At 38.8% G+C, this 25,604-nt stretch overlaps 1 protein-coding gene across 2 annotated transcripts in view; it reads left to right on the top strand.

The window, feature by feature from the left end:
* The first annotated feature begins 1,049 nt into the window (after positions 1–1,049).
* The window catches only part of LOC150085475 (ATP-dependent 6-phosphofructokinase-like), a 499,449-nt gene continuing 474,894 nt past the window's right edge, over positions 1,050–25,604 (top strand). Inside the window, exon 1 of one of the 2 annotated variants that reach the window (XM_090374056.1) lies at positions 1,050–1,109. The gene's annotated coding sequence lies outside the window, so the exon portion shown is untranslated. The remainder of the gene's footprint in view (positions 1,110–25,604) is intronic. The other variant, XM_090374057.1, reaches the window with a different exon arrangement.

Here is a 25,604-nt window from a genome sequence, read left to right as displayed (position 1 = left end):
ACTTATAGGCCAAAAACATTTGCATATTTCAGTCACACAAGCAGCTTCCTACAATTAATTGAGTGTCCCATGACATTTAATAAGATGTGAATATATTATACAGAGTGTCTCAAAAATACACGGCATAACTTCAGGAATGAGTCCCTCATATGTAGACAATAAAAATATTTTATATTAACATAGTTCCGGAAATGCTTGGTTTCCGAGTTATTAACCGGAATATCTTATCTCCCGCAGATGATTTCCTTCATCACAAGGTACTGACGGAATCGGGTGGTTTTCCATTCCGACCATGTACTCAAATCAGGAGCAAGCAGATATGCACTTTATGTACGGTTTGGCGAACGGCAATGCTCTGGGGGCTCGTCGTTTGTACCACGATTTCTTGGACAACACGCCACTGATCATTCGTCAACAAGCACACTTCATGCACGATGGCGCTCCCGCACATTTCAGCCACCTAGCTCGCAATTATCTGAATCGAAAGTTTCCTGGTCGGTGGACCAACTGTCTGGCCTCCACGCTCACCTGATTAAACCCACTAGATTTCTTCTTGTGGGGCCATTTAAAGTTATTGGTGTATTCGACTCCGGTAGCTGATGTGGAAACTCTCCGCAATCGAATTGTGGCAGGTTGTGAGACAATACGAAACCTGCCAGGAATTTGGCATCATCTTCGCGAGTCCATGAGACGTCGATGTGAGGCCTGTATTCAGGCAGAAGGTGGACATTTTAAACAATTACTATTTGTGTCATAGACAGACCTTCAAAACTCGGAAACCAAGCATTTCCGGAACTATGTTGATATAAAATATTTTTATTGTCTACATATGAGGAACTCATTCCTGAAGTCATGACGCGTATTTTTGAGTCACCCTGTATACTACTACTATTTCAACTACTTTTGGAACACTGTTCCTGAAACTTGCTTGATTTTATTGCTCGTCATTTTCAAAGGTTTAAATAGGAATCGTTAGATGACAGAAAGTGTCCCCCCCCTTGCTTTCTGCGTGTGCGTATTATATATATAGATTGAAGGGCGAAGCGGTCAAAATAAACTTAGATTTCGGAAGGTGCGGGTAGTGTTTGCCTCGTATGCTATAACAAAAGGTAAATGCTGTATTTATTTGTATTTCATCACCGATTTGGATGGGTAATTTAGGAATAACATACCTTGTCTTTAGACAATAACACAGTAAATACTTCATTTCCACACCAATTAAAATAATGTCTGGTTACATATTGTAATCATTTAAGCAGTTTGTATACGCAGAGCTATGGTCCGTGGCGGTTATGCGATAGCTTTAACAGTCAATTAACTCGTGGATAAAAACAAATAATTTGTTAGAAGGAACCCTTAGATAATACAGCTGCGTCTTCTCAGGCCTAAGATCTAGGCATCCTAGATCCAGTATGAAATATTTTTTTTGCTGACAGCATTTGGTTCACACATTTACTTTTGGAGCTTCAAACTAAACACCCATGGTTAGTAATGCTTCTAGTTTTGCCTATCATTATGGTTTTCGTTTTTATGTGAGACAGAGAGAGAAAAAAAAAAAAAAAACCACTACGGGCACTTTTACGCAGAGCATTATGACTGGGTATCAAAATATTCTTAGAAAATTTCAGGATTCTCACTGACTTAAACAAAATAGAAATAACTATAGCGAAGATAAAGAATCCTCGCAAGTGAAAAACTCAAAATGCCTGAGTTTTTGAAATTAGCCATATGACTCCAATTGAAATTAGAGTCATATGGCTGGTTTGATATGGTTGAGATCACTTGGCCATTAGGAAATCTGCCGAGGGGGGAGGGGAGAAGACAAAATTGATAGTTCGCCTCTGATGAGAAGCGGTTTTGAAGAGATAAAAAAGTAAAGCTTTAGATTGAATAAACTTAGTGCTGATGGTATCTATATCTTTCTTGGACAAATTTAAATTGAAAAGGGATGGCTACAGAATTGGCCATTGCACAAAACAGAAGGAACTGGAAAGTTGCTGGAGAGGCTTTCATCCTGCAGTGGATTGAAAATGGCTGATTATGGATACAGAATATAGGTGAATATTTGATTTCAGCCTATACTGATTGTTATGTTAGAACAAACTTCCATCTAGTGTTGTGGAAGTAGGTAGTTTGAATAAATTTAAGGAAGAATTGGTCAGACTATTGGAGGGGAATGGAAACATGAAGTGGAAAAGTTTTAATTTTCTTTGCCAATACTGTATAAGCTCACATCCTTGCATTATTTACTACTAATACTGAAGTCTGCCTATGAATAAAACAACAAAGTACTGAAGAAATAACCAGAAGAAATTTTAATACTGAAAAATTAAGTGCCTTTTCAGGTGATATGTCTTTTACCAGCTTAAAATTTATCATTACAAACTACAATGCTGAATTGAGCGCAAGAATAAAAAGTGCACCTAATAAAATGCTGATGGAAGTTGTGCCCCATAAATAAAATTAAAAAAAAAAAAAAAAAAATGATATTGGAATTTCAACCACTGACGTTCCATCTCCTCAGGGAAAGTTACAAGACAACTGCAAGTGGAGAAAGAATGTAGCACTTATATACTCCTCAACCTGGCAAAGAGCTGAGTTGAATGGCTGTAATCCCCTTCACTATGCCAACCAGTAAACGAACACATGCTTGCGGAAAAGCACTGTTTTCCACTCAGTTTTAATTTGTAATGCCAATTCACTTCAAAGCAGCATATTCACTATTCAACAATGTCTACCATTATTCCACAATAGTGGTTTTAATCAACATTTTGTAGCCTATGTAACCCCTAAGTCAGTGGTGAGCAACCTTTTTGGCATGAGAGCCAATTCAGGAGGTAGAAAATGTTAGTGGGCTGCATTATATGTTATCTATATTTTTATTTAGTTATTTTTATGAGATTTTTATGAGAGATAACTTTTTGATTTATATTTTAGTATTAGTTATATTATCACTAATGCTATGTAAAATTATTTACTAGTTTTATAGGCATATAATAATTATACACTAACTGTAATACATTTTCAGTGTCATTTTCCTGAATTTGAATCATGGACTCCATTATAAAGCTAGATGAGCCTTTTGTAACTTGCATTTTGCTTTAAGCTGTCAATATGAATCTGTATTAATCTGTAATATGAATCTGTATGATAGCTTAGAGCAGATTCTGTATGAATCTGCTCTAAGCTATCAATATGAATGAATATTTTGCATCTCATTCACACATGAGGAATTATTAAGGTTTGAAAATGGCAGAAGGTTATCAAATTGTAGCAGGATACTTAATGATTTTGTAATAACTGAGAGCAAAGTGGAGGAGAAATTGTTGAAGTTAAACATAAGAAAAGCACCTGGGGTGGATGGGATCTATCCAGTTATATTAAAGGAGGCGGCAAGGCAACTAAGCAAACCCTTAGCCATAATTATGAGAGCATCCTTGGACTCAGGGGAGGTTCCCAAGGACTGAAGATGTGCAAATCTATCCCCAATTCACAAAGGGGGGGATCGAAGGGTGACATGAGTAATTACAGACCAGTTAGTTTAACTTCTGTTCCGGGTAAAATAATGGAGTCACTGGTTAAAGATTATTGCAGGATCATCTAGACAAGACTGCAGCAATAATTCAGACACAATATGGGTTTGTTAAGGGAAAGTCTTGTCTGACAAATTTGATAGGATATTATGATGTGGTTACAAAGGAACTGGATGCAAAAAATAATTTTGATATCATATATTTGGATTTCAGGAAAGCTTTTGACACTGTTGCACATGGAAGACTATTGTACAAATTGGAGCAGAATGGTATTAAGGGTAAGTTGCTACAATGGATAAAAGGATGGTTAAGTGGGAGAAGACAGAGGGTGGTAATCAATGGGTGCTGCTCTTTGTGGACTAATGTTATTAGTGGAGTCCCACAGGGTTCGGTGTTAGGTCCACTGTTGTTTTGTATATTTATCAATGATATTGATGAAGGTATATCAGGCTTAATGTCGAAGTTTGCAGATGATACAAAGGTTGGCAGGGTTGTTAATGACAGTAATGGCAGTGTGCTACTGCAACAGGATCTAGATAATTTGGGCAGATGGGCTAAGAAGTGGCAACTGAAGTTTAACCGTGACAAATGCAAAGTACTGCATATGGGTAGAAGTAACCCCAGAGAAACGTACCAACTGTGTGGTACAACACTTATGGTGGTAGAAAATGAAAAAGACCTGGGAGTAATTGTGCAGTCAGATATGAAGTTTTCTGAGCAATGCAGACAGGCTGCCAGGGCAGGTCATGAGGTTTTGTCAATGATATATAGGAATTTTGCTAGCAGGGAAAAGGAGGTGATTGTCCCTCTGTATAAGGCAATGGTCAGGCTACACCTTGAGTACTGCATACAGGTCTGGAGGCCTCATTTTAGGAAGGATGTAGATTTGCTTGAGCGTGTACAGAGAAGGGCAACAAGATTGGTGAGAAGAATGAAGGGATCCTCTTACCAAGAGAGGCTTAAGTTCTGCAAATTGCAGTGGCTGGAGACTAGGTACCTGCACGGTGATCTGACTGAGGTATATAAGGCCTTGAATGGGTTGAGCCCGCTGAATTCTGACGGGATCCTTCCACTTGTTCAGATTACGAACCTAAGGGGGCATAAATTCAAATTAAGAAAGGACAGATGTAGAATAGATGTGTGGAAATTCGCCTTTAGCCAGCAGGTGGTTAATTGCTGGAACAAACTTCTATCTGTTGTTGTGGAAGTTGATAGTTGAATAAATTTAAGGAGGAACTGGACAGGCATTTGGAGGGAATGGTGTGATATTTTTTTATTTTTTTTTAGCTGATGCTGCATAAGCTCATACACTTGCTTTCTTGCATCACATGCCACTACTACTACTACTAATAATAATATAAATCCTTCCATTGCCAAACCAATTGCAGCCAGTGTAATATATAACACTGCAGCTCATTCACAACATACAAAAAGCCCACGAAATTACCACACTGCCAGTTTGTCACTGTGCATGTGGGGGGAACAGTTGTATAATCTGTTTGTGGTCGTTAAGGCGGAGAGGTTTCAGCAGGAGGAGAAACCTGTTTTAAATCTCAGGATGCATGCAGTGTAGTTTTTCTACAAAATACTGAATGAATTGGGGATGGAGTAAAACTTTTACTGATTTACATATTGAGGTAAAGTTCATTTGTAGTAGTTGAGACTTGCAGCCTCTCTTATGAAAAACTGGTTTTTCATCCCTACAAACCAAGCACAGATGCATACAGTTTATAGACAACTTCTGGTCCAGCTCCTTATGCAATTTGAGATTGGAAGGAATATCTGTGCCAGAGAAAATAATTAAGTTAATAATTAGACTTAACTGTTGCTTCTGATTTTCTTAAATGTCAATGAAGGGATGCAAGGTATAACCAAAATTTGCAGGTGTCAAGAGTAGGAGAGTAGTTTATCACGATGGTTAAAGAAGTAGCGACTATGTTTTAATGCGACTTTCTTCTAGAAGAAAGTTGCATTAAAATCTTCTGGCAACAATTGCATTAAAATCATCAACAATCTTCTAGCATCAACAATTGCATTAAAATCTTTTGCTAGAAGGAAAAACAATTAGCTTGTGTAAGCTGAACCATTAGGATAGTACATCGAAGATTGTATTTTGCACTGGACTCTAGAACACTCTAGTGGGATCATGGATGACAATGACCAGGTTATCTGCTTAAGAGGTTATAGCTGCATTAGGGAAATAATGCAGCCACTAATTAAGGATCATGTAGTAGGTTGTTGGGCAGTTCCTGTGGTTTCGTACAAATCCACGTAAAGTTCTCTGTAATGCTCCACAACTCTGCAGAACCAGTCAGTGTGGGTTATTTGAGTAGTGTGTTGTTCAACTAGTCAGTTACTAGGAAGGGACCTCCTAGCATTCATCCAGCACAGTAGGTAGGAATGCTTACTGGGCAACCAATGCTTTGGTCAGAACAAGGGCAAAGGTGGTCTGGGAATGGAGTGGATAGTGCAAAATAGTTAAGAGCAGGGAAGACAAGAAGGGGGATGGAGGAGGAAGGCATCCCCTAAGGTGAGTGAAGAGCAGGAATCTAAAGGAGGCAAGGGGACGCTACAGAAGGGTAGGTAGGAAGGGGGCCAAAGGAATGGATAAAGACGAGAAAGTGAGGGTCAGAGTTAGCTATAAGGGAATTCTACTCACAGAGAATGATCCCACACTGGAAGGAATATATCTCAGCACCACCAGAAATACCACTCTTGAGCATGCAGGAGTCAGCAAAGGCACCCCATGGTGAAGAGAAGCTCCACATCAGAAGAAACAGTGTCTGAATAGCTGCTACAACAGGAAGTTCCATGACTGAAAGGTGAGGCATCATCAACATATCCCACGTGCAGAGTGCACCTAGGTCATAATGGGGAGCCAAGAGTAGGTTCCTGAATATGTAAAATCCATAGCAAGGGAAGGCAGGGTAGTCACCGTTATCAGATCCCACCTGGATGCGATGAGTATCAGGTTAGCACGAGCAGGCCAGACAAGTGAGCACTTGTCTGGCCCAGTCATCCCATGACAATATCCACTGAATCACCATCAGCACATCCCACACGTGTTGGAAAAGTCAGGTCAGCAACACTAGTTCAGTCTGCAGTTCCGTTATAATGGTCATGAGTTGAGATGGAAAAGAGAAATGGGGACAGAATTGATAATTTCCCTCTGGAATAGGTAGAGACCCACTTGGCAAATAACAACAGTGGGTTGTTGTTGTTGTTTGCTTTTTGGGAGCATTAGCAACTAAGGCCATATTACTCCGGGGATATGCGGTGGTAATTCCCTGACCTTTCCGCATCCTCTGTATTTGGTGGCGACGGGCTCGAACCCCAGTCTAATCAAGAAGCGTGTGCTATGCACTGCTGCTCCTTCCCACCTGGCTACGACGTCAGTGGGTACTGAGGTGCTGTAAGGGGGAGGGACACCTGTGGCATATTGGCTAGGTTGGGGTTGTCGAGTTGTAGATGAGATGTGGCAGAGGACTAGGAGTGGTCAATAAGGGTTGTATCAATCTGTTCAGATTCTTATGCTGTTTGAGTAGATCAATGGTAAAGGTGGCTTTGTAGGTCTCTTTGGAGGCAATAAGATTATGTTCTGGCTGGAGTGTGGAATAATTCCAGAGCCACAGGGGGTCCACCGAAAGTCAATGTATGTTCTTGCCACTTTGCTACATTGACTTCTGTCTTGCCATGGACTTGTGCGAGTAGCACAGTGGTATTGTCCCAGTCCTCCCCACACTGGGTGGAAAAGGCCCGGGTTCGAATCCCATCGATGACACAAGGAACTTTAATGGGCTTTTTTCACTCCTTGGCTGAGTTAGTTGGTCTCAGGCATAGATAACAAGGTTTTTTTCATCCAGCAAAACAGGCAAATTAACCAGAGAACTCGTGCAATTTACAGACACAAATACAGGTTTATGTAAGAAATTACGGGTGATCTTAATATAATAATAATTTTGCCATGAGATGCAAGAGTGTTCCAGATTTGCAATTACTCCTGGTGGACATCTGTGTCAATCTGCAGCAAATTAGTAAATCTGCTGTAAATTAGTTGCAAGACTTTCCCTAGAGACCCCACAGTCCCATCTGCTAATGCTGGCCAGCAAGAAGGTAAACTTCTTGCTGTTGAAAATGTAGCAGAACAATTGCTTGACAATTACTGACAAGAGACTTCTCCTGGCAACCCGGGCCATACTTACACTTCTAGGGTCCTAGGCGCTAAGCTCTTGAGGGGCCCCCTTTAAATATACCAGAGATAAAAAAAAAAAAACAATTTTTACTGATCTGTTTAAACACAAACACCACTGCAAAATATAAAGAGCACTGAACTAAACTCTGTGTCACAAGAGCCCGTGATGGTATGATGACCAGCCACATGGCTTTGGCAGGTTATGTGGTCAGCGAATCTACTTCCATCGCCATGTTTCATGACCAGCGTCCACTGCCCTTTCATAAGTAGCTCCTCATTTCACATCACGATGCTGAACACCTTAACTTTGGTGCCCCCCACCAGAATTGAACCTGGGCTGCCTGCACTGCTAGAACCGAGCTATGGGGGGGGGAAGCGCAACAACAATAAAGTATAATACACAAATAAGTATGACAAATTAGTGTAATTACTAATTTTATTACAAAAACAATATCAAAAATTGTCTTACAAAAATATTACAAAAACATTTGCATCTTGTTTGTCAGCAGTAAATAATAGCAAGTAAATTATAAAATAGCAATGCAATAACTAAATTATGAGTTCATACAATTTATTTGTATATTTTTATATTTATACAAATATACTTGGCTTTACCTTGGCAAAAATATCTATTAAATCATCGTAATTAATGCTGTTTACTAGTTCAGATTCAATAAATAATGACAAATTACTCATTTTAACTTGAATTAAACTATTCCTTGATTAGTTTTTTACTTGTTTGAGAACAGAAAATGACCGTTCCCGCTTGCGTTACAAATCAGGATTGTTAAAAATATTTTTAATATTGTTTCAACGTTGGCAAATGTAGATCTCACTCCATTATTAACAGGAAATTTTTTTGGTTGGAGTGGCATAAGCCCCAGGCTTCCTTGCATCATTGGGCTAGATAATAATAATAATAATAATAATAATATTCATTCACATTGTTGCCAATATTTTCTCCTTTAATAAACAGTAAAGATTGGATAACTTCATCTTTAAACTTTTCCAAGTCAGTGTCATTTTTATATATACTTACTAATTTATCGATGCTAGTGTTGAATTCTGTTTCATCTAAATCAAGATTTATAAATATTTTAAAAGTATCTAAAATATCAGTGTATACTTCTGTTCGTCTATTTATTTCAACAATTAATGAATGTACTGTATTGATAATAAACATTTCTTTCCCTTCTAAAATTACTTCATTATCTCTCGTTTCATCGCACAGTTTCTTTTTTTAACTAAACTTTTTTTTTATCTTTGTATTTCCATTCGTCAATTAATAATTTACCTTCTCTTTCAATAATATTAAAATCGTTTCTAATATGCAAAATATATCCATGTAATGATTTCAAAAGATCAGAACTATGTAGTAAATTTATTGCAGGATCTTGCAACGATTTACTTGTTTTATTTAAGCTATTTAATATTTTATCCCAGAGGACAGTAAGTAATGCAGTTTCACACTCAGCTTTTTTTATTAATTTAGTACATTCTAGATGCACTACTGATCTTCCATGGTCACTTGTTGATAAAAATTTGAGATTACAGAGGCCTCGCGAGACCCTATATTGCGTGGCCCGATGCTAGTGCCTCATGTGCCTGTTTATAAGTATGGCTCTGCTGGTAACAGATTGTTGGAAGTCCACAAATGAAGTTTCACTTTTAACATTAGTACGCAACTTTTGATAGAAATAAAAACTGTTAGCTTGTGTAAGCTGGACCACTAGGACAGTGCATGGAAGATTGTATTTGCACCGGACTCTAAGACAGCTCTAGTGGGACCATGGATGACAACGACCAGGTCATCTGCTTATGAGGTTATAGCTGCATTAGGGAAGTAGTGTCAGCCACTCATTCAGAATCATGTTCTAGGTTGTTGGGCCAATAATTGAACCCTGAGGGCAGCATGTAACTAGAGGGTGTCCTCTAGTTACAGGCCTGGTATATGGCCCAGATAGTGAGCTTCCTGGAAGTAAAGTAATTTTAAGTCATTTGTAGACTTCCACTGAGCAGCCTGCAGTGCAAGCCCTTCAGATAACACTATGCCACTAAACTGAGTCAAATGCACTTTTAAAAATCAATAAATATGGCATAAGCATATTTCATGACATTGGTGGTGCTTACTTGCTGGAGAATGGTAGTACATTGATGGTAAGGCATTGTCTTTTGAATGCCATATTGGTTGAGGCCAATTGGTGATATAGTTGTTGCAAGCCATTTGGTGATATAGTCATTAAACGACTACCTGCCTGGGTTATGAGTAGCTGTTTCACCTTGCCTGGGTTTTGATTGATTTGGTAGTTGTTGGCGCATCGGCTTCTGTAGCCATATTGCACCTCCCAAGGTTTTTGCAGCACTTTGATCCAAGCCCAAGGCGGGAATCGAACCCGCGACCTTTGGGTTGCCAGGCAGGTACTTTACCCACTCAGCTAGCCCGGTCGGCTACCTTGCCTGGGATTGGGAGCAAAGCAATTGTTTGGTAGGCCTTGCAGATGTCAGCTGGGCACACAGGATCTTTCAGGACCAGATACAGGATTGCATGTATTTACCTTGAGGGGAAGCAGGTATTGAAGAGATCAATAAGGAGGTGTAGTTTTGTCACCATAGTTCCACTTCAGTTGGTGGTTTGTGATTGAGCTGATATCTGGTGTGGCAATTTTATTTCTGATCATCTTATGCACCACCCACCACAATGGGTTGGAACTTTTCTGTCCATACATATAATGTGCTACCAATGTTTTTTGGCCTGTTTTTTGTGATAACTCCATTATAAACAGCACACATGTATTGCCACTGTATTTTTCAATACTGGAGCTGGAGGAAGCTGAAGAACTGGTGGGCCACCTGCATGTAGTTTCTATTGGAATTCCCTCTGTGCCTTCTTGAGGTTGTTCCTTATTCTGCATTCTTTTTTTTTTATAGATGCTTCGATGCTTGAAGGAGCAAGAGGTTTTGGACAAAATCCGCTTTTCTTGATCTGTTGAAGTAGTGGTCTGGAAGATGGCAGAGTTTGTCATTAACCACTTCTTCAAATCTGTCCCATTTAAAATGTCCAGTAGCAAACCTACTGGTGTCATAGAAGTTAGGGGTGGTGGAGGCTCCTGCCATATCAAATGTTATTACCCTATGATCAGGGATGGTCCAGTTCTGAATTTTTCTGGTGAAGGTAGGTGTGGAGAGCATAATATCAACATTAGTTTCCTGTGTTTTTTTTTTTTTTTTGTTTTTTTATGAAAATCCCAAACACAAAAGGTATAAAAACCTATAGTACTTAGTACCGTGCATGGGTTGAAGGAGAAGTATAGGGGAATATGCTGGAAACTTGCTCTAGAGACTAAACGTGAGTTTCACCACTTCAAGCCCTCCAATAAGCAAAGTGGTGGTATTACACCGGTTGATGAGAGCCATCTACCACCTACTGTTAGTATTTGTACCAGTAAGTATTAGTATTATATTATAGTGTATTGTATTATTAGTGTTATTTTATATTAGTAATAGTTACTGCATATATTTAATACGTTTAGGTATACTTCTCGAAATGTATCCTTCTTAGAGCATATCAAAGACAGAAATGTTTTTTATGTCTTTGATACACTCTAAGAGCTGCAATGAAAGTATCGCCATTCTTGTCAACGGGCAAATAATCTAATTTTCTCCGATCCCAGAGTAATTCTTTTTACAATGCATGCAAAAGCAAATTCGTACAGCAAACTGCCATTATAAACAGCCCACACGGCAATAGCCAGGAGTTAACATTAAAATATGAGGATACTTTATGGAACTGTGCAGTCGAAAATGGATCCGAAGAGAAGTATTAGCCGGATTCCTCGATGACACTACGTACATGAATCTTCAAACAAATTGGCTGGAGATGCAGATCAGTGAGTCGTGGGAGATGAGTGTGATGACCTTGGCCGACAATCACTGAAGACTCTTTGCCTGTATATTTGTCGATTCTCACCAGAATTTTTTCCAGAATATGAGGATACTTTATGGAACTGTGTAGTCGAAAATGGATCCGAAGAGAAGTATTAGCCGGATTCCTCGATGACACTACGTACATGAATCTTCAAACAAATTGGCTGGAGATGCAGATCAGTGAGTCATGGGAGATGAGTGTGATGACCTTGGCCGACAATCACTGAAGACTCTTTGCCTGTATATTTGTCGATTCTCACCAGAATTTTTTCGGCCGCCATCCAGACCCTGAACATGAAATAGCATCTCCTCTGAAAAATGAAATTGTGCATTGATACATGGAACGTTCATGCACCATCCATTCTGCATGAAGTGCTGTCGAAGGATCCACCCAATATTAATCTTGGATCCCAGTTCGACTGTACGGTTCTCGTTGGTCTGATAATTTATTTAAATAAATAAATATATTATAGCTGCAATTTGCCCTTAATGCCATATTGGTCAAATTTGTACAGTAGACTTCCATGTGCAACAGTATCAAAAGCTTTCCTAAAATCCAAGTATATGATATCAAAATTATTTTTTTGCATCCAGTTCCTTTGTGATTGCATCATAATATCTAATCAAATTGGTCAGACAAGAATTTCCCCTTAACAAACCCACGCTGTGTCTGAACTATAACTGCAGTCTTGTCTAGATGATTCTGCATTACTTTAACTAGAGACTCCATTATTTCCCTGGAACAGAAGTTAAACTAACAGGTCTGTAATTACTTGTCCCTTTGTGAATTGGAGATACATTCACTCATCTCCAGTTTGGAGACCTCCCCTGAATCCAATGATGCTCTCATAATTATGGCTAAGGGTTTGCTTACTTCCTTTTCTGGCTCCTTTAATATAACTGGATAGATCCCATTCACCCCAGGTGTTTTCTTATGTTTAACTTCAACAATTTCTCTTCACTTTCCTCTCACGCATTACAAAATAATTTTGCTCCCTGTTAGAGTTTGATAAACTTCTGGCCTCCACTTCCCTAAAGAATTCCTCATGTGTGAATGCAAAATACTCAATTCAGTTTATCAGCAACCTGAGCAGCATTATCAACAGCCAAACCATCGATACCAAGTAAACCAATCTGATTCATCCCCCCACCTCATTCTAGAGTTTACATAAGAAAAAATTCCTTGCTGGTTTTTTTCGCAACCTTTGCCAACAATTTCTCATAATCTCCCTTTGCTTTCCTAATCCCCTTTATAACTTGATTACAAACTAGTTTATATCTACAATAGGCTTCTGTGTCACCTAATGATTAATATTTTTATCACATGCATTTTTCTTCTCTGCTAGGAGTCTCTCATTAGTTCATCTTACATCCATTTAGGCCTAAACCTTGAACAGTATTTCTTAGTTGGTATGAAAAGCCTAGCAGCTTTCAACATTAATTCATTGAGTGGTTCCCCTTTTAGAATTTGCTGTTTGTAACACATCAGTTGGTCCCACTGTACAGAATTTAAAACTATCAGATCACTGGAGGCACCTTTACAAAAGCAGAAACCGTTTCCTTTATCCTTGATGGTAGTTACACCACTGGGTGGCACATTTATCTGCAGATTCTTAATGCATGAATAATCACTACTGATAATCATATCAAGCATAATGCTTCCTCTTGTTTCCTCCCTGTCATGCTGCTGCTGTAGAAAACAGCCATCCAAAAATTCCATAAAAGGCCTGCTACTCTGTGAGTGACCAATCCACAAGTTCAAATCAATACGTAGAAATTAAAATCTTCCATTATAAAACATTCAGATTTACTGTTTGTTGTGTTCATCGAAGTCATTAAGCCTATAACACACTCTTATTTTTGCTTTCCTGCTGCCTTTTCCTGTTACTAGAGTTGAATGTCGTGGGCATACCTGGTTCATTTACAATGTCCAATCTGGCAGATGTGAAGTCCTCTAAGAGAAGGCTTCACTGATCCATGGTTGCATCATACCACAGGGTTGAGTGTGCGTTGGCATCTGCAGCCACCAAGAGCTCTCCTCTCTCCCAAGGATATCAATAGTACTCAATAATTGTGCCATATGGTCGCAAAATTGAAAGTACACTGTCATCATGGTATGACAGCTAGTGTTGCTTTTGATGGTGACACTTGCAGTATATGAGGTACATAAAGAGGAAATTCTGGTAATCACTAGGACTGGATTCCTTATTATTATGGCAGCCATGTAGGTAGTATCACAGATTTGGATCCTGTGATATGACAGTAGATAGGCAGGGACCTTGCCCCCATTTGCAAACAGGCTTCTGCAGAAGAACTGCTTCAGTGTTCATTTTTTTCATAAACTTGGTGGGGTGGTTGGCTACCAAGACAGATTGTGCATTCACTTGTGTGATGATCACCTATTCATAACTGGTCTGATTTCTGAAAATCATCCCCTGCTTGTTTATGTGTAGAAGCAAGATTCATCCCTGATAGTGGTGGTCATGTGGCCAATTTACTCCTTTGCAGTTGATTTGCCAGGCTGATCTCTTTTCTATGTGCCCAGACTCTGCACAGTAGCCATAAAAGGAACAAAGTCCCATGAAGATTCTGCTCTAGGTTTTGATGACCCAATTTAGGTTATCCTTTGACTTAGTTCTTGTTGAGAACCGGATTTTGATTTCTTCGAGAGCTGTAGTCTTTTCAATGTGGTCTCTTAAGTTCCCGGAGTAAATTTCCTCAACCAGCTTCTGTCTCTCTCTAAATATTGCCCCAAAGAGGATGAGGCTTGGGGCCCTGGTTCTTGGAGAGTGTTTTGAGCCTTGGCGACTATACTTGCACAGTTTTTTATTTTATCAAGGTCAACCTTGTTTGCAACCCCCAGAATGATGCCTTTGTCCCTAATTTTTTTTACACACAACCTGGATGTTGTCCAACTTGAGCTTGGTCTTCAATACTTCTGTCTGGATGGCTTCACTGGAGATCTATTGGCAGTCTTCCTGGGCCTTGAAGATGATTTATTTAGGTACTTGGGTGATGTTTTTTTGGTTGCTTTACAGTTTCTACATAGGAAGTGGTTCATTGCAGTGATGATTGGTGCTTGAGGAACAGTCATGTTGCCCACAGCATTTGGGCAATCAGCCTTAGTTCTCAACTTTGAGTTCTAACACCATTTTCTCCATCTGGCCACAAGAGAGACCTTGACAGCACTGTTGTTGAGATCTTACATTCCTCATTGCTTAGGCAACATTTGCATCTTCACTTCAGGATAGTAATTTTGTTAGCTTGTGTAGGAAGGCACTTCCTCCTTGACGTTCCCATTATCTTCATGTTCATCATCTGAGCTGACCTCTTGGTTGTAGGACTTTGTTCTGGTGAGTTTTTTTTCATTCTGGAAAAAACTCAGCCTAGGGATGGGGTGTCTCCACTTTGGTGTTTTCTCCTTCTTTCACCATAGAATAGTTGTTCTTTCTTGGTCCTCTGTAAGACCATGACCAGTTATAAATCTTCTTCCAAACTTTTCCTTGTCAGACATGACAGGTAGTGATCAAGTAGGTACAAGCTTCTGTGAAGTTGTGTCAAAGTAAAACAATCCTGGTAACTGTAAGTTCTTAATACCTGTGTAATGAAGTTGTGTCATTGAGATGAATCTGTAGATGTCTGAATTAAAGCAATCGGATGAGTGGTATCCAAGATAAAGAGGCCATCAATTTGGGATGAAGGGCTGACTCTGCAGGATTATTTCCTTAGATGGGGGGGGAGACAGTTAAAAATGTTGGTGGGGGTTTACACCCTTCAGCCAATAGTGGCAGTGTTTTCCATCGATGCTTGCAAAGTTTGCAAGCTCACCATAAAACAGTGCTGAGCACAGGCTTAGGAGAGGAGTAGAGATCTGGGTGCATTTTTTATATAACCCATAGAAGAGTCCTTATGTGTCTATTCTATTGGTATGAGTTTTAAGATGCTCAGGCAAATTTCATGGACCACATAGTAGTGATTATTTAAACAAAAGGAGTTCCAATGTGGTGGTGGTGAACAATAAGTATTGTTTACAGGGTAGCCATAACTCAGTAAATACAATTCCGATTGTAAAAAGAAGTACATCACCGAAAAGATTGAAAAGTAAATAACAACACAGGGTGCCCAACCCAGTCAGTTGCAAGTGAAGAAATAGCAGGCTGCCTCTCTAATGCCTTGTGTATGGCAACTAACAAGCCTGACTCATAGATAAAAGCATTAAATGATGACTGTGAAAGCTCTGCAACCTAGCCATAGAAAATAATAAAAATTTTACCCCAGGTGCTTCTTCAGAAGATCTTTCTATAATACCATTCATTTCTCCAACGTGGTGACGATGCAAGGCATAGCATGAGCTAAAAATTACGCTGACATGCACACTCCTGATACATATGACGAACTAGAAAGTTTCATCATATGTATCAGTAATGTTATGCAAGTGTTAACTCCCTTCAGCACATATTATCCTGACAAATGCTGTTTTGCAAACTTTTCCTTTTTAAGCCCTGGCTATAAGTCAATCAAAGCATGGACTTGTTAAAGAGAAATTATGCTTTACCAATCTGATAAGCTACTATATGTAAGATTGTTGAGAACCAGCTGGGTCCTTGGGAAAATGTTTAACTGGATCAAATCACCTTTCCCAAGGGAAGGTTATCAATGTGTTGACCGAGATTTTTGCAGCTCCGGCGAATGCTAAGTTTTTATTTATATTTAGCCATTTTATTAACTTAATTGTTATACTAAATTATTTTCTATAAGTAGCTTTATAGTTCTAGTCAAGCTCTGTGGTTTATTTTGAATTTAGATGGTGATTTTGAAAGTTAATACTTAGTGTCCGTAGATTTTACTGTTCATAACTTGCCACCATTGTTATACGATACAGAGTAGTGTAAAACTAGATAGAAAAATACATAGTACTGTATTAGAAAGCTGTTAGATTAGTATAGTATTATCAGTTAATCAGTCAAATTTATTAATCTTATTAAATTTCATTGTTAATTAAATTATACTTAAACGGAATCATGATCCAGACTAGAGCAGCACAGCAATGCTTGCAGATTAGCCAGAGTGCTGTGGTTCGCAGGAAAACCGAAGGAGACAATTCTCCAATGCATTACAGTCTAAAAAAAAAGTGCAACTTGTGAAATGTTTGCAGAACTCTCTGGAACAGGGCATGATCTTGCCAAGGAGGATGTCTTTGTGCATTTGCAGAGATTGTGAAGAAATTAGGTGCCAACTCAGCATTCTGATGGGCATCTATGAAAGTTTGAGGTGTAGGGTAGATACCTTTGAAGAAATTGACACGAGGACCCATCAAGCTCTCAGCTGCCCAACTCAATGCCAGAGCTCACTTCAGGCAATCCAGCGGCAACCTCCAAGGCAGAAGGCACTGGTCCCACAGGAACTAGTTATTGTTGGTGACTCTGTTGTCAGGAAGACAGGGAATATATTATGCAAGAAGGATAGGTGGAACAGGACCAGGGTATGTCTGCCAGGGGCGAAAGTTGATGATGTAAGGCAGATATCACCTTTTTTAAGGGCACAAAAGGAGATATTGTTGTACACATTGGCACTAATGACTTTAAGAGTAAGAGATCTACAGATTTACTTAACAAGTACAGGTCATTGCTGAAAAATGTTGCGAGTTAGGGTTAAATTTGAAAGTGTCTGGAATCTAGAGCAGTGTTTCCCAACCTTTTTGTTGTTGCAGCACACTACAAAGCACAATCACTACTATATGCATATATTCACAAACGGGAAGTTGTGCAGTTTTATGTTGGAGAGAGATTGGATGTAAGAATACGAGACAGTGTTAGCATGCTAGGATATCCTCCATTCAATAACTTGCAATATTTTCAAGCTATCATCTTGGCTTCATGGAAACATCAGGAACCAGATAATTATTTTAAATTGCTTCTCAAGTTCCCAGTATATTTGATGGCTATAGGGTCTGTTGTAAATGCATTTGCATATTAAGCCAAGAAAATAAGATGCACTGAAAACAGGGGAATGGTTATGGAGCTAATTTGGAAGCCAAAGAAGAGAACAGAGGTATAATATAGATTGTAAAATGGATATACTGAAAATATTTTACAAATTGGATATTAAAGATTAATGCAAATCACATTTCATTGCCCAGAAAGATCTCCAAGGAAATAAACACATGGAACAGGCATGTGGTACTACACTCAAGTTAGTGGAAAATGAAAAAGACACGGGGGAAATATTGTACAGTCAGATATGAAGTTCTCCAAGCAATTACGACAGACTGCCAGGACAGCTCATGAGGTTTTGTCAATGATATACAGGAATTTTGCTAGCAGGAATAAAGCTATTATCCCATTGAACAAGGCATTGGGGAGGGTAGGCTACATTTTGAGTACTGCACACGTCTGAAGGTCTCATTTTAGGAAGGATTTATATCAGCTGGAATGGGTGCAAAGAAGGGCAACAAGATTGGTGAGGGGAACAAAGGGGCGCTCTTACCAAGAAAATCTTCAGTTCTGCAAATTGCAGTGTCTGGAGACTATTTACCTGCAAACTAATCCGATTGAGGTTTTAAGGTTTGAATGGATTGAGCAAACTCAATGCTGATGGCATTCTTCCTCTTGCTCAGACTACACACAGTGGAGCATAAATTCAAACTGAGGAATGATGGTTGCAGGATAGATGTGAAAGAGGTTTGCCTTCAGCCAGCAACTGGGTAGTTTGAATAAATTCAAGAAAGAACTAGACAAATTACTGGAGGGGATTGGCAGGTGATTTGGGAGTTTTTTCCCCCCTTTCTTTTGGCTGATGATATACAAGCTTGTTTTCTTGCATCAAATGTAACACTGGCGAAGGCAGATTACGAGAAATCCTTGGCAAAGGATGAAAAGAAAAACAGCAAAGAGTTCTTTACTTATGTAAATTCTAGAAGGAAAGGGATGAATCAGATTGGACCACTTAACATAGACGGGTTGACTATTGATGATTATGCTCAGGTAGCTGATAAACTGAATGATTATTTGCATCTACATTCACACAAGAGGAGTTATGCAATGAGGGAAGTGCCAGAAGTTTATCAAATGCTAACAGGGAGCTAAGTGATTTTGTAATAACTGAGAGCAAAGTGGAGGAGAAATTGTTGAAGTTAAACATAAGGAAGGCAACTGGGGTGGACAGGATCTATCCAGTTATATTAAAGGAGGCAGCAAAGGAAGTAAGCAAACCCTTAGCAATAATTATGACAGCTTCCTTGGACTCAGGGGAGGTCCCCATGGACTGGGGGAGTGCAAATGTATCACCAATTCACAAAGGAGGTTCAAAAGGTAACACAAGTAACTACAGACCTGTTAGTTTAACTTGTGTTCTGGGGAAAATAATGGAGTCACTGGTTAAAGAGGTGATACAGGATCACCTAGACAAGACAGCAGTAATAGTTCAGACAATGCATGGGTTTGTTAAGGTGAAGTCTTGTCTGACCAATTTGATCGTATACTACGGTGTGGTCACAAAGGAATTGGATGAAAAAAATATTTTGATATCATATACTTGGATTTCAGGAAAGCTTTTGATACTGTTGCACTTGGAAGACTGCTGTACAAATTGGAGCGGTATAGCATTAAGGGCAAGTTGCTACAACGGATAAAAGGATGGTTGAGGAGTGGGAGATGGCAGAGAGTGGTAATAAATGGACACTGCTCTATGTGGACTAATGTTATTAGTGGAGTTCCCCAGGGTACGGTGTTGGGCCCTTTGTTGTTTTGCATATTTATCAATGACATTGATGAAGGTATATCAGGTTTAATGTCCAAGTTTTCAGATGATACAAAGGTTGGCAGGGTTGTTAACGTATGCTACTCCAACTGGATCTAGATAAGTTGTGAAAATGGGCTTAGAAGTTGCAACTGGAGTTTAACATTGACAAATGCAAAGTACTGCATATGGGTATTCCATTTAAGCAACAGAACCTTCAGTGCGCCACCCAGGCAATAGCCTATCTGCGCAAAAGTCTTAATCTTTTTAGTTTTATTACAATTATTATTGTGTGAATTATCATCACTACTATGGTTATTAGGCCAAAATTGTTCTAACATTTCTGTTGATTAAACAGTTTATTTTTTTTTCGGTCTTTAGCCTGTGGTCACACAGAGATAAGCAAATATCCTGTGTGACCACAGTTACCGCCCCTTCCTCGTGGAGGAAGACCTCTACTCGTAAGGCGGCTAAAAAATTTTTATCATAATAAAATTATAGTCTCACACTAGGTCTCTCTCCAAGCACAGCACTATCTCTAATCATAATCTGTTCTTCGATTTAAGGCTATAGCCTTTTCATATTCGGGACAGGTATGGTCTACGGCACTATGTTCTGCTGTCTGTTTTTTACGCTTGCAATTTATACAGCAAGGTGACTTTTCCTTGTTCTCACAATCTTTATATGAATGACCTTCGGTGGAACAATGTCCGCAGAACGCTTTCATTTTACAGGTCTTCGCAATATGGCCATAATTCATACATCTGTAACACTGGGTTACCGTGACAATGTCACGGACCCGACAAGCGGACCAATTGATGAACACTTTTCCTTTTCTGATCAACTGTTTGTGGACAGGACCTGCTATCTGCACTATCCAGTTATTCAACTTCTTGCTCTTTGCCTTGTTCACAGATATCACATTGAAACTTTCTCTTGGTACACTTCTTGGTTTACTCCATAGTCTTTTAAGTTCTTGATCCATAATTGTTCTTTTAACTCATCTTCATTCACATCTAGATCTACATCGTAAATAAAAACTTTAGGATTTCTCTTCGGTACCTTTTCTACACACAATTTTAGTTCTTTGAACTTTGGACATTCTGCGAGCATATCTATATCTTTTTCTGTTTCTACTTCGAGGACGATCTTATTATCCAGAACAGTTCTTAGATTTTGGACTTTAACATGTTGTAGCTCAGGTCTCACATTTCTAATTAGGTCTTTTTTAATATCTTCACTACATTTATGTTTTTTGTTCTTGGTGGTGATAATTGCTACCCGGGGCTTTGCAACACACTTTTCTTTTAATACGGTAGCATATTCCTTTTTATTTTGTTCTTGAGTACCTTTCTTTTCAACTTTGCTCACTTGTAGATCTATCTCCAACTTTACTATAACCATTTCTAGGTCATCCCATATTTCCATTATCTTCGTTGCTACATTGCCTGTTACTCTGTGTTCTCTTTGTAATAGGAGAGCCCTTAATCTCTCTCGTGCCTCCACTATTTTTTCTATACTAGTTTCCACTGGTCTTTGTCCTGAACTTTTAATCATAGAGTTCAACAACTTCTTCATGTTGTATATCATTTCAACTTTCTTTTCTGGTGTCCATGCCTCCTGCCTTCCCTTTTTAGAAGCTGTATCCTGTGGTGTCCCTTCAGGAACTATTTCTTCCACTTGTTCCTGAACTTCAGAGTTTTCACTCTCTGAATCTCCTGAATCACTATCCACATCCATCTCAATATGTGCTTTCTTCTTGGAAAGAGAGCCAGCGCTCGACTTTTTACCAAACATTAAAGGGCTGTAATTGCCAACTATTTACAACTTTTAACTTTACAATACAAATACAATTTAACCAAATTCACTCTACCCCACCTAATCAATGCCCATTTAGCCGGTTAGGGGGGTGAACCCCTAACCGCTCACCCCAGACGACGAGAACGTAGGGCAGCTAATCTATGCACTTCGTGCAACAGAAAACTTGAAACGTAACAAATCAATAAGAAATTTAAACCAAACTTCACTAATTACACTTTAGATAAGTCACTTAGTCAAGTCCCCAAGATTAACCCCTGGGGCACTGCATATGGGTAGCAATAACTGAAGAGAAACATACCAACTGGGTGGTACTACACTCAGGGAAGTGGAAAGTGAAAAAGACCTTTGGGTAATTGTGCAGCCAAATATGAAGTTTGCTGAACAGTGCAGATGGGCTGCCAGGGCAGGTCATGGAGTCTTGTCAATGATATATAGGAATTTTGCTAGCAGGGACAGGGAGGTGATAATCCTGTTATACAAGCCAATGGTCAGGCCACACCTAGAATACTGTGTACAGGTCTGGAGGCCTTACTTTAGGAAGGATGTAGAGTTGATAGAACGAGTACAAAGAAGGGCAACAAGATTGGTGAGGGGAACAAAGGGGTGCTCTTACCAAGAAAGGCTTAAGTTCTGCAAATTGCAGTGCCTGGAGAGTAGGCACCTGCGAGGTGATCTGATTGAGGTGCATAAGGCCTTGAATGGGTTGAGCAAGCTGAATGCTGATGGAATTCTTCCTCTTGCTCAGACTAAGAACCTGAGGGGGCACAGTTTCAAACTGAGGAAAGATAGTTATAGAATAGATGTGTGGAAATTTTCCTTGAGCCAGCAGGTAGTTGATTGGTGGAATAGACTTCCATCTTTTATTGTGGAAGCTAATAGCCTAAATAAATTTAAGGCTGAGCTGGACAGGCATTTGGAACGAATGGAGGGATGAAATGGGAGGTGTTTTTTTTTTTTTTTTTTGGCTGATGCTGCATAAGCTTGCTTTTTTGCATCATATGCCTCTACTAATGCTAATAATGTAAATGGTGAAAGTGCAAGAATAAAGCTCACATATTGTCTTATTAGGATTAAAGGGAAATGGGATTAATGGCTAACCAAAAATAAGCGATACATTATAATCTGTGAAGTTAAAAACTGCACTTTTTTGCAGCTAGATTATATTGGCATTAGATTGAGTGGGAATAGTAAAGAAGATATCATATCTGCATATTAGCAATGCCGTACCTAGGCAAGGGCTGGTCGGGCAGCTGCCTGAGAATGTAGGAGGCCCAAAATCTGATACAGTATTTAAATTTTTTTTTTTTTTTTTTAAATATCAAAAATGGTTGGTTCTTAATATAATACTTTAATTATAATTCAATATTTATATTACAGTAAATTTATTTTATAATCAGATGTAAAATAAATTAATTTTTGTCTATTTTTATTATTTAAACCTAGTTTTAATGCAACAAAAAAAAATGCAGATTCATATTTAAAAACTGTTCGCTTTGCTCTGAATTTGACGTCATATTGCCTAGAATGAGATGGAAGATACTTGTGTGCTAATGCAGTACATTACAAGTTTCAACCTGCACTAGAGCACAGTATTGTCTGTTGAGAGTGGAACATATTTCGGTGCCTTGGCAACCAGACCAAACCATTTTGCAGAAGGGTAAGGTAAAGAGGCACCTGACAGCAGTACATTTGACATGTACTATTATTGTTGTTGTAGTAGGATTTAAGGAGCATCAGTCACTAATGCATATTGCTCTGTGTATATTGCTCTGTGTATACTGCATGTAAATTGTAAGTTTTGTGGTTGATTTTATGTTTTGCTGGATGGAAAACCCGAGTTTCCGGGAGAAAAACCATGCTACTTTTGCCTTAGACCAACTAAATCAGCCAATTATGAAAAAGATCCATAAAAATTCCTCACATCATCAACGGGACTTGAACTTGGGTCTTTTCGACCTGATGTGGGGAGGATGGCAATTCTACCAACAGTGCTACCCACGGAGGCGGTGTACGAGTATGCACCTTGAAGAAGCAAGATGTTTTAGTTTAATTGTACCTAAAAGTCAACCTATAAGAAGAGCTGTTCTAGCTGTAGGTTTATCAGAAATAATTTAATTGATTAGAAAAGAACGTGCATCATTGCTGTTGCACTCAAGGTAATTTAAAATCTTCACTTAAGAGAGGAAGGGAAAAAAAAAAAAAATCTGTGAGTAGGAAAAGAGCTGATGAGGTAGATTATTTTGATATATGCATTATCCGTCACACTATTCAAGAATTTTATAGTGTCGATAGAAAGGTACCCACTTTAAATCAATTATAAGGCAGAAATTGGATTTTCCATTCGGGAAAATCCAATGCACCATATCATAGTGTTCAGCAAGACAAGCCTCCAAACACTTTGTCGCAGAAGCAAGGTATAGAGTGGTTGATGAGACAATGTATCATTGCAGCCTAAAATGCGTAAATGTGAATTATCAGCCATTTAAACATTCCAAAAACATACACGTGTCCGTGGTCATAGACCGAATACGCCATGAGCACGGACACATTGCCTTAAGATTACCGCCATATCATTGCGATTTAAACACTATTGAATTAATATGGGCTCAAATGAAAAGTTTTATTCAAAATAAAAATATTGAAGGAGGTCTGAATATGAGAAATACATGAAACAAAGAATAGCTAGCATATCTCAAGAAAGATGGAAAAGTTGCTGTGACCATGTTTTCAAGATAGAGCAGAAGTATGGGGAAAGATTGCATTATTGAACAATTTACCGAATCTAGCATTTAGTACAAATGAAAGAGATAGTAAAATTGAAACAGCAACGGAAACAGATCAAGAATGTAAGGTTTAATTACATTATTAACATTTATTATTTCTGAATATTATTATTATTAGCCATATGGTGCAAGGAAGTCTGAGACTTATGCTGCACCAGCCAAAAAAAGTTACCAAGAGAGGGGGGGGGAATCACTAAGAAAGATTATATCCAGCTCAGGACCCTGGGTGTTCCTAGCTCATACTCACCAGATGTGAGCCCCTGGGGTTATTTCTCAGTAATGCAGTAATGAACACTTTTTTCAAGAAAAGGGTGAACAGAAAGTGGACATGGAAGAGTCCAAATGGATTAACTACTAATGAAATCGACTTCATCCTCACTAACAGAAGATATATTGTGAATGATGTTACCGTACTGAATAAGGTAAATGTTGGAAGTGATCACAGAATGGTAAGATGTACACGATATAGATGTAGGAAAGGAAAGGAAAAAACTGACTCGAGTAAATAATACAAAGGTCTTTGAAATAACAGAGGAGGAGAAAAAGCAGTATGTACTGGAACTTAAGAACAAGTTTGAGCTTCTGCAGACTGCTGAGGACCAAGATATCGACGAGGAATATTACAACTTTTTGAAAGTGATAAAGCCCAAGAAACCTATAGGGAAAAAGAAATCCAAAGAAGAAAAAATTAGTCAAGAAACACTTGTCATGATGAACCGAAGACGACAAATGAAAAGCAAGAAAAACACTGACAGGGAGAAAATTGAGTATACTGAGTTATGCAAAGCCATTAGAAAGAGACTCAGAGAGGACATAAGAAGATTTAACACAAGAAAAGTAGAACAAGCATTAAGGGAGAACAAAGGATTTAAATCAGCAGCCATGAGCAGTAATACAGAAAGACAAATGATACTGAAACTGAAGAATAGCGATAGTGTACTTATAAACAGCAGAGAAGGCATAATTCAAATAGCAGAAGACTACTATAGAGAATTATACAAGGAGCAGGGGAATGATGCCAGCAGTGGGGAAGATGGATTGCAAAGTAGCAACACATACGACATACCCAATATTCTTCCTGATGAGGTAGAACATGCATTGAAGAAAATGAAGAATCAGAAAGCCCCGGGGGAAGATGAAGTTACTGTAGAGTTGTTGAAATTGGGAGGAAGAGACATAACACAAAAACTGGCAAGGCTCTTCACAAAGTGCATTAGAAAAGGTGTGACGCCTAAGCAGTGGAATAATGCAATCATAGTTTTGCTGCATAAGAAAGGAGATAAATCAGAAATTGGAAATTATAGACCAATTAGCTTGTTATCCCACATCTACAAGTTGTTCACAAGGGTCATTACTAACAGATTAGAAAGAATACTGGATGAGAATCAACCGAAAGAGCAAGCTGGCTTTAGGACAGGATTCTCAACTATGGATCACCTTCATGTAATATCACAGCTAATGGAGAAAGCAAATGAATATAAAACACCATTATGCCTGGCATTTGTGGATTATGAAAAGGCATTTGACTCCATACAGCATAAGGCAATGTTTCGGGCACTGGAAAGACAAGGCATTGATACCCCATATATTATGATTTTGAAGAAAATATACGAG

Source organism: Mastigoproctus giganteus, chromosome 5, assembly GCF_048544385.1.
Source record: "Mastigoproctus giganteus isolate SK-2022 chromosome 5, ASM4854438v1, whole genome shotgun sequence".
Taxonomy (NCBI): domain Eukaryota; kingdom Metazoa; phylum Arthropoda; class Arachnida; order Uropygi; family Thelyphonidae; genus Mastigoproctus; species Mastigoproctus giganteus.
The sequence above is the reverse complement of the archived record's forward strand: the minus strand, read 5'-3'. Positions and strand labels throughout refer to the sequence as shown.